Source organism: Pinus tabuliformis, chromosome 9 (assembly GCF_031772625.1).
Source record: "Pinus tabuliformis cultivar Carrire ecotype Pingquan chromosome 9, CPIR1, whole genome shotgun sequence".
Taxonomy (NCBI): domain Eukaryota; kingdom Viridiplantae; phylum Streptophyta; class Pinopsida; order Pinales; family Pinaceae; genus Pinus; species Pinus tabuliformis.
The window spans coordinates 518,034,869-518,044,446 of record NC_142307.1 but is presented as its reverse complement, the minus strand read 5'-3'; positions in this window follow the sequence as shown (position 1 = coordinate 518,044,446).

Below are 9,578 nucleotides of genomic sequence, written 5' to 3'. Positions count from 1 at the left end.
TGATTAAAAAGAATTCAAATTTTAAATGGGGTCAAGATGAACATGAAGCATTCAACCTGATCAAACAAGCTATTATTAATGCTCCATCTTTAGCAACTCCGAATTTTTCAGAGCCTTTTATTTTATACACATTTTCCTCAGATAAGTCATATGCTGCGATTCTAACTCAAGCAAATCAAGAAAAAGCGGAAGCTCCAATTGCGTTTTTTAGCTCAAATTTACAGGGTGCTGAACTAAATTATTCAGACATGGAGAAACAGGCTTATGCTATTTTCAAAGCGGTCAAATACTTCAGACCTTTCTTACTTAAAACCCATACTAAGATCATAGTACCGTTTCCAGCGGTAAGAAATCTTCTAGTACAGAAGGACGTGGGTGAGAAAAAGGCCAATTGGGTCACTGCCTTACAGGAATATGATATTGAGATCAAACCAGCAAACATTGTAAGAGGTCAAGGCTTCTGCAAAATGCCGGCTGGAGCATCGCAAATTTCTGAAATTCCATCTGAAGAAGTACAAATGTGTGAGGAACTCCATGATGGGCCGGCAGGCGGACACTATGCTGGAGATGCTACTGCACATAAAATCTTACACACAGGATATTACTGGCCCACACTGTTTAAAGACTCACACAGTTACGTGAGAAGATGTCAAGTCTGTCAAACCACTGCTGGAAAACAAAAGAAGCCGTCCCTGCCACTACAACCGGTAAACATCGAGCAACCCTTCAGTCAGTGGGGCTTGGACATAATATGTGAGATCATTCCTCACTCTTCTAAGCAGCATAGATACATCCTCACAGCAACAGATTATTTTACTAAGTGGGTAGACGTAGTTCCGCTCAAGACGACTAGTTCTGAAAATATTATTGAGTTCATAGATCAATTTATAATCACCAGGTTTGGATTGCCATCCGCTTTAATGTTTGATAATGCATCATACTTTTCTGGAAATGCAATGATTGAATTTGCACTTAAAAGAGGATTCAAACTTAAATATTCAGCCAATTACTACCCACAAGGTAATGGGCTAGCTGAGTCAACAAATAAAAACCTAATCAGGATTATTAAAAGAACAATTGATCAAAATCATAAAAATTGGCACAAGGCTTTGATATATGCTTTATGGGCAGATCGGATAACGCAAAAAGCTTCTATCGGCACTTCTCCCTTTAATTTAGTTTATGGGAAAGAAGTGGTTCTTCCGACTCACTTAGCAATTCCCTCTTTGTCTTTAGTACAATACATTGATGAAGTACCCACTTCCTCCTTACAGCTAAGACAAATGGAAATAATTAAATTAGAAGAACAACGAGAACAAGCTAGGAAAACGCATGCTCATCATCAAGCACTAGTAAAATCCTCTTTTGATTCAAACATAATGACCAGAAAAGATTTTCAGATGGGAGATTTAGTTTTAAAGTGGGACAAGGCTCATGAAGAAAAGGGCAAACATACAAAATTTCAAAGGATGTGGCTTGGTCCTTTTCAGATTGTAGAAGTCGTAGGTCCATCAACGTTTGTGTTACAGGATTTAGCAGGTAAGAGGGATCCTTTGCCTGTTAATGGACAAATTCTCAAGAAATATTTTCCATAGAAGATTATTCTTCTATTTTTGTAGAATAGTTGTTTTTCTTTTTCATAATAAAACCAGTTTTGAGTGGTTACATTAGGCATTTACGAAAAAGACACCAATTCTCTTTCAGATTTTGAACTTTTCGCTTGTATAAATAGCAAATCTTTTGGAAAACTGATCTTTATTATTGATAGATACAGTTAAAAACTTTAGCCTAGATATGATACTAGTTTCAACTTCAAAAAAATTTGATGAAAGCAACCTTTAGTGAAGAAATTGTTTTATCTCAGTACAATGAAAGGTATCAATAACAAAATAAAGATTCTCTGTAAAACAGTTGTTTCCAAAAACTCTATTATTGTCGTCCAGAGCTATCTTAAGGAAACAATGACTTCCTCCCTGCTAAGGAAATCGCAACTTTCAGAGGAATAATCCAAGGATACACTTTATCTTGAAGAATGAGAGGTCTCATCACGAGCCAGCTTATCATTATCACAGATATTATAACTTGCTGACTTTGCCAATACTGTACACCACAACAGGGCAATGACTCAAGATTGTTGCAATCAAAAGACAAGGGGTCTCATCACGAGCCAGCTTGTTCAGCAAAGTTATAAATCAAGTGAATGACTGTGTCATAATTTGGCTACCAAACCAAGACATTGTTCTTTAAGAATAAAAAGAAAATCAAAGCAATAAGTGTGGATATGGATTTTTCTTTGAAAGTTGTAGGCCACCTTAAGTAGGATACAGGATCATTGCTGGGTAACAGGTAACCCTGTCGAGGCTATAAACGCCTGCTGGCAGTAGAGGCTCTACCTACGACAAATGAGCATATTTAAAATTGGTTTACAGAGGAGACTTTGTTTTATCTTTACAAGACCAAGTAATGGCTGATGTAAATACAAGGACTAGCCTGAGGAAGCAAATAATCAAAGTAGAAAAAGGTTGAAACAAAATATCATTGACGGTTTAGAGCATAATGTACTTTATCTTTCCATAATAAAGTTTAATTTTCTAAAAAAAAATTTGTTTTGAAAGTTTGAAAAATTCAATAGAAAAACAGAGATAACTGGTTCTTCCAAGTGAATCGCCAATTGTTGTGGCCACCAACAACCTCCCTCCTTATTTAGTATTAGCAATAACACTAGATAAGTGGAGACCCTTAGTAAAAAATTCAATTAAGGCTCATATATTTTACTCCTTAAGAAACATCGCATCGCGCGAAGAATGATAGGACATTTCCTTATGAGTAAAAATGATAAACTGCGAGAGTGCGACGCGAATTCCATCGCATCGCATGCATTAAGAAACGCTCACATTGGAAAACCTTAAAAAATCGCCGATATCCGATATGTGATATCGCATATCGCAATGTCGCATGAAAAACACATAACCATTTAACGATTGTAACAATCTGCGATTTTGCGATAGCGTGATACTGCGATCCGCGATCTTGCGATAGCGCGATCGAGCAACCTTGCGATAACACATCTTAATGAAATTTGCGGTAATGCGATACTGCGATGCTGCGATGCGATGCTGCGATGCGAATCGCAAAAACATTCCATCGCAGATTTTCCCCGACTCAACATTCAAGAAAAGCTTTCCATAAACCAAGAACTGGATATGCGCTTTAATGATGATTAATGAATGATACGCCAGTTGTTAATAAAAGACGGTTTTTGTGTTTTTCGAAGAGTCAGGTTATGTTAGGTGGCATGTTTTTGTACATCCGTAGAGCTTAAATCTTTCTTGTCGATTTTTATTGTCATTACTCTTTCCTCACTTACTGCAGGGACAAAAAATAGAAGTAACACAAAGCAATGTGCAGGAAGCCATGAAGGAAAAGGGTAAAGCTCCAATGCTCAGAGACAGAGAAAATATGCCCGTATAAACGGATACCGCATGCAAGAGAGCTGCAAATTCACAGAACGCTGCTGAGCTATCCATTATAGATCTTTCATTTACAGCCATGGTTGAATGAGTAGTTGAAAATTGCTAATATCAACAGGCGATTTAACGCTCAAGGTCAGAAGCTCACGAAAGCAGTATTTTTACAAATTTTGAAGCTTATACCCAGTGAAGGAAAAGGCGCTAAAGGCAAAAAAATGCATCAGAGAGGCCCGGATCAAAGAACGGAGGCAGTTTCCGATGCGCGATTAGCGCCTAGCGCTAATCGCGCATCGCTGAGAAAATTGCTCAAAAAGCAAAGCCTCTAACTGCTCAGTCACTTGTAAGCCCGGAAAACGCAAGAAAGCAATGGTAAAGAACAAACTGGAAACATAAAGCTGAAAGAAAAGGCAGAAGCAATTCGAGGATTAACCAAGTGGAACTTGGATTATTACTGGGCATACACAGTAAATCCACATAGCCAGAGGATGACTCTCGAGTATATCATCGATTTTGCTGAAAAGATGGTGCCAGCTCTTACCATTTCTGTTTTCTTAGCTCAACCAAAAGCGGAAGACAGTCAGCCGACTCTACCCAGGCTAATATTGAATGCTCGCAACATTAAGGAGAAAATGCAGAAATAGTTAGATATTAGATTTAATTTTTAGAAATAGTTTTTCTTAGAAAAAGGGCAGTCATTTAAACCGTATCCTGAATCTGTGTAATTAAGTTATTTAGTTAGTAGTATTTAAACCCTTCTCATGCATTTAGAGAAGGGTCCAGAAATTTATCAAAAACTTGTCCTCAGAACATGCACTTTTGCACCCTCAGAGGAGGTTTTGGTGAATGAATGGATCAAGATTTGTTGATGTTTGCATTTGATATCTGCTACCGATGTTGCACTTCTGTACTCTTAGTGGATGTTAGAGCAAGGAGAGATAAATCATTGTTGCTTGAAGCTTATGAGTAGGACTAGTCATAAATGGTACGTTTATCTCTTGACCATTTCTTCTTATATGTTAAAGTGATATACAGTTTTTAGTTGTTTATGTATTATTGCATGAATGTTTGATTTATCATTTGGCACTTTTGTACGGTGATAGTTATTTATTTATGCCTAATGTATGAATAGCTCATTATGCGACATGCTTTTCACAACTATTTCGTCTAAATTTTTATGCGAAGTGGTTCATCTTGACTAATTTCCTTTCTTATAATCGTTGAATGATATTTATTACCAGTCGTTATTTGAAATCTCTTTAGATCGCATAATAGAAGAATTACATCCCGGGTTAGTATAGATTTAGATGTGTTGTTTATTAGATTACAATAGCATAAAATTAGATTAAAGTTTGAATTAGAATATCTTAGATAGGAACTGTTAGATCAGCAACATCAAATTCTACACACACACACTCATAGATTGGGAAACTGGTCCCATTATCCCCAGTCGGACCCGCTATACCAAACGGATAAGGAGCTTCCAACCAAGGTCTGGACCGGGCGGGTATCCCCCTTGTTGTCGACCCGATTTTCGGGGCTTCAACAGGAGCAGAACACAGAACTCTGCAACAATGTTCAGATCTAACTGTATCATCAAAAATCATGCATCAAAGTGTATACGCTACTTGGAAGAGCCGAACCAGCGTGTATACGCAACTTCACCAAAGCGAACCAGCATATATGTCATTAATTACTTACTTATAACTTTGCTGCACTTCCTAACTTCAGACATACCCAGATCATTACATATACAAGGATAATATGTGTGTTAGCAACCAGATCTAGTCCATCAGATCACATAAAGATAAGTCATTATGATCCTGATCCATTATTAGATCTCATCCATCATCACTAAAGCTAAACACAATCAACCAAACTGAATATGCAGAATCTTGTGTATGTACGTGCTTTTATCATAGTCAACCATCATATACATCTGTAAATATTCATTCATGATTTGCAGCTATTCCAAACTTGAGTTAACCCAAATCATAATATTTACAGAACATTACATGCGTCAGTATACAGATCTAGAATAAACATGATCAAACTATATAGAGATGATTCCAAGCCATTAGATCCTGATCTATCCTTAGATCTTGTTCTCCATCAACCGCTGAGATTCCTCCTTAGCTCAGATCAAGCAAGGCATCATGAACCCATAACCAGCATATTGGATCAGATATTCGAGACTTGCTTCGTGCATTTGCCTAATGATCTTCTCCTCCTTTTATAGTCTTAGGCCTTTACTCAATACCATGGTCCAAAACCACTTAGAACCAATACCTTGGACCAAATACCTGGGATTAACACATCGGACAAGATACCTTGGACCAAATACCTGGGATCAACACATCGGACAAGATACCTTGGACCAATACCATGGATCACAATACCATGGTCCAAATACCACGAACCAAAACCAAATGTACGTGCCTTTCCTTGCATGAGAGTGCGTGTATACGTATACGCACTTTTTGGTCGGCTAACCCGCGTGTATACGCGGCTTTATCAAGGGTAACCTGCATATATCTCGTTTTCTTCATTCTGTGAGCCTGAGCTGTGATCTATCATCTTAGTAAGTTGCCATCAAGGACAGCACCTATATCATAATGCCAACAATCTCCCCCTTTGGACTTGATGGCAAAGTTATCTTGCCATACTGAGAACTGTCATCTTAATGAGTTGTCATTTTTCATTACATCTGAACTGATTCCTTTGAGCTGCCCTGCATCCCATGTATTCTGTCACATCTGATATCTCTTCTGTAGATTCATCTAGCTATATATTAGTGAGTAGTTCTACTACAAGTGGGTTGCCATCAAGTACAACACATGCATCATAATGCCAACAGGAGCTTCCTCTAGTTTCCAAATTGGCTCAAAAATGAACCCAAAAGCTCATAAAAAACATACAAAACTATATAAATAATTAACCATTATACATAATTCACTTTTCCGAGTGTATTAGACAAAATGGTAAATTTGTTGTAGGCTTTCTACAAAAGGTACATCTCTGACTTCATAATCATTGAATAAATTGAAACCATTGTTGGCAAAATAAAGTTTAAACAAAACTTATCCAAACCTCATAACTCAACACAGTTCAACATGAAACCTCGTCAATGTCAGATCGACCCACTAGTAGTTATGTTTTCCAATGTCACTTGTAATGGTATTCAACCAAATTGTGTATAATATGATTAATCTAACTTCAATGTAATGAGGGGTGGGTTTTAATCTTGTAAAATTTTCACATGTGATCCAGTTCAATGCTATGTCATTTCTCCAGCTCCAATATGTTGACCATCCTACATGGCCATATATGAATCAAAATGATGTTAATCCCATGGAAATTTTATGTTGGATATCTTCTTGCCTATGTGTATCCTTAATAATCAATGACCAACCATGAATTTTATAGTTGCACCTTGTAATGAGTTCCTTCACTATATATGGTCACTCCTTGCCATATATATCTAGCAGAAAAACCTTCGTAAAATTAAAAATTATGTTATTTATATGGGATACTCCATTCGTCATAAAGGCACTCAAACAAAAACAATCAAGTTCCCTCAAATCTAGATCTAGCTCCAATTCACATGAAAAAAAATTTGTCCACTTCCAACTACCAATAAAACCAACAAACTGTAAACCATAACTACAATTAAGTTGTTCGATATAGATGGTGACTTTTCAGTGCTCAGCCTTCGAGATTATATTCAGAATTTGTGTTCTTCGCACTCTAACCACGACTAAATAAAATGTATTTCATTATTGATTTTGTTGCTTCTTTCCATCAAACAAGTGACATATATATACTTATCTTTGTGGTCTAAGGGCTCAATAGAGCCGATATAAATTGTGCATTTACAAAGTTTTTTTTTTTTTTTTTTAATATGGCCAACCTAAACCATATGACCATTGTCAACAATTCCAATGTGACGATGCCCTTCCAATATTTTCACCTCATAACCTCAGCCCAATTTTACCATGTGACCCCGCAATGTGACCTGGTCTTGGGGGGTTACTATTCATCCACATGATGACATCAACATGATGTAATCATGCCACGTGGTGGCCCACGAGGGGTGCGACATGTCACTTACTTTTGGGCTTTTCACCAATCCAAAATTTCCAAATGGATCTACCATCGTGGTGGCCCACGAGGGGTGCGACATGTCACTTACTTTTGGGCTTTTCACCAATCCAAAATTTCCAAATGGATCTACCATGTGGAGGCGTCAAGCAGTGCCACATCAACCTGTTGACATCATTTTCCTATCATACGTGGTGCCACATTATTCCTTGTAGTCACTTTCCATGCATCAGAGTTTCCACATCATCCCTGTGATTGACTTCCATGTGTATGGACTACAACATCATGGCCGAGGGAGCGGAATGAACATGTTTCATCTACATCACCATATCCATCCAATGAAATTGCACCAAGTGTCGATATAGAATTGGCCCACCTATGCTCCAATGAATGCATTGCATGTGTCACCATTTTATTGGATCACAGGAATGGTTAAATAGCATGCATATTTGACGTCATCCATCTATTCACTTTCTCATTCAGCTCCTGGAGTCATTCAATCAGTGAAAAGGTGCACACTCTTTAACATTGTTAAAGGTCATGCACATTTTGTTGAGATCCATTGTTGGCATGGTCAATGAACCGTGGATGCACCCGAAAGGTGCACACTCTTTAACATATCAATAATTTTGGTTTTTGTCCTATAGTTTGGGCCTCCAACTAATGTTGATTTTCAAATGGCCATAACTTCTCATCTAAGAGGATTATTTCAAAGTAGGATATACCATTGGAAAGGTATCGATAAGGCCTATAAACCATGTTGTTTAGAGGATAATTAAGGTAACATAACCTTTTAGAAAACTCAATAAACTTCAATCTTCCTTCGACTTCACTTGGTGAGGGTATGCAAGATATCTAGTTGTCATACTACTTCATAGAGTATATTGTTGCTTCCTTAGGCACCCCTTTGACATCAATGAAGCTTGTTGTCATCAATGACAGCACATTGTGCAACAAAGACAATGGTTTTAAACATGTTGTACTCTTAACCTCAGGGTTAATTTTAATAATTTAGGTGTAGTGGTACCAATTGTTAAGTCCATGGTTTGAAACTAGTTGCAATTTTAACCTGGGAAAAGAAAAATAGTTGCTACTAATAGCACCACTTTTTTATTCAAGGGTTGATTTTAAGGATTTTTTTAGCAACATTAAGGAACATGGCTACAAAACATTGTAATTTTAATCCTCCCAAAGCAAAGGTACAAACATTGGAACCATGTTTTGAAATGAAGATAAGAGAAACTACTAATATGACCTTCAAGAAAACAAGAACTCTATAGGGTTCTCATCAAGTTGGTAATTTTGTTCTTGATGATTGCTATAAATATATGTTGAAATGTTGAAGCCTTATAAGCATCTTAAGGAAAGAAAATAAAATGTGGGACATTGTTGTCTAGATACCCATCAAATGCAAGTCGTGGTGGAGGGGGATGACATTAAAAATTCAAATAAATATCAAAGACATTGAGACATGGTCTTATTGATAGAGGAAAGAACTTTGAGGATGGTGTTATTCCAAGGGGAAGGGGAATGTAATATCCTAGTTGTGACCCCTTGAATATAATATGTAATAATCATGAATTATTATATAACATCGCTTATGAGATGGAAAATTAAACCATGTGGGTTGGGATAGAATGATCTTATGTTAATGCATTATAGATATTCTTAGTGTGGATCTTAAGGACGAGGAACAAATAGTAAATACATAAAATCCAAGTGCTGGGATATATATACAATGTGGTGGGTATATTTTCCATAATATGTTCATGTATATGTAAAAGTATGTAAAAGGGATAATGCATAATAATAATTTAAATCCACCAAAATGGTTGCTTGAGGGAGGAGCAAGGGGACCCGATACCATAAGAGTGGAAGAAGAAAGGTGTTTGTCATCATTTTTTATCTTGCCATTATCCTATGGAATAATATGTCTTTCATTTCCATGCTTTCTTACATCCTTCCCATTAATCTTTGACTTATGGGTGTTGATCCGAAATCATTGATTTA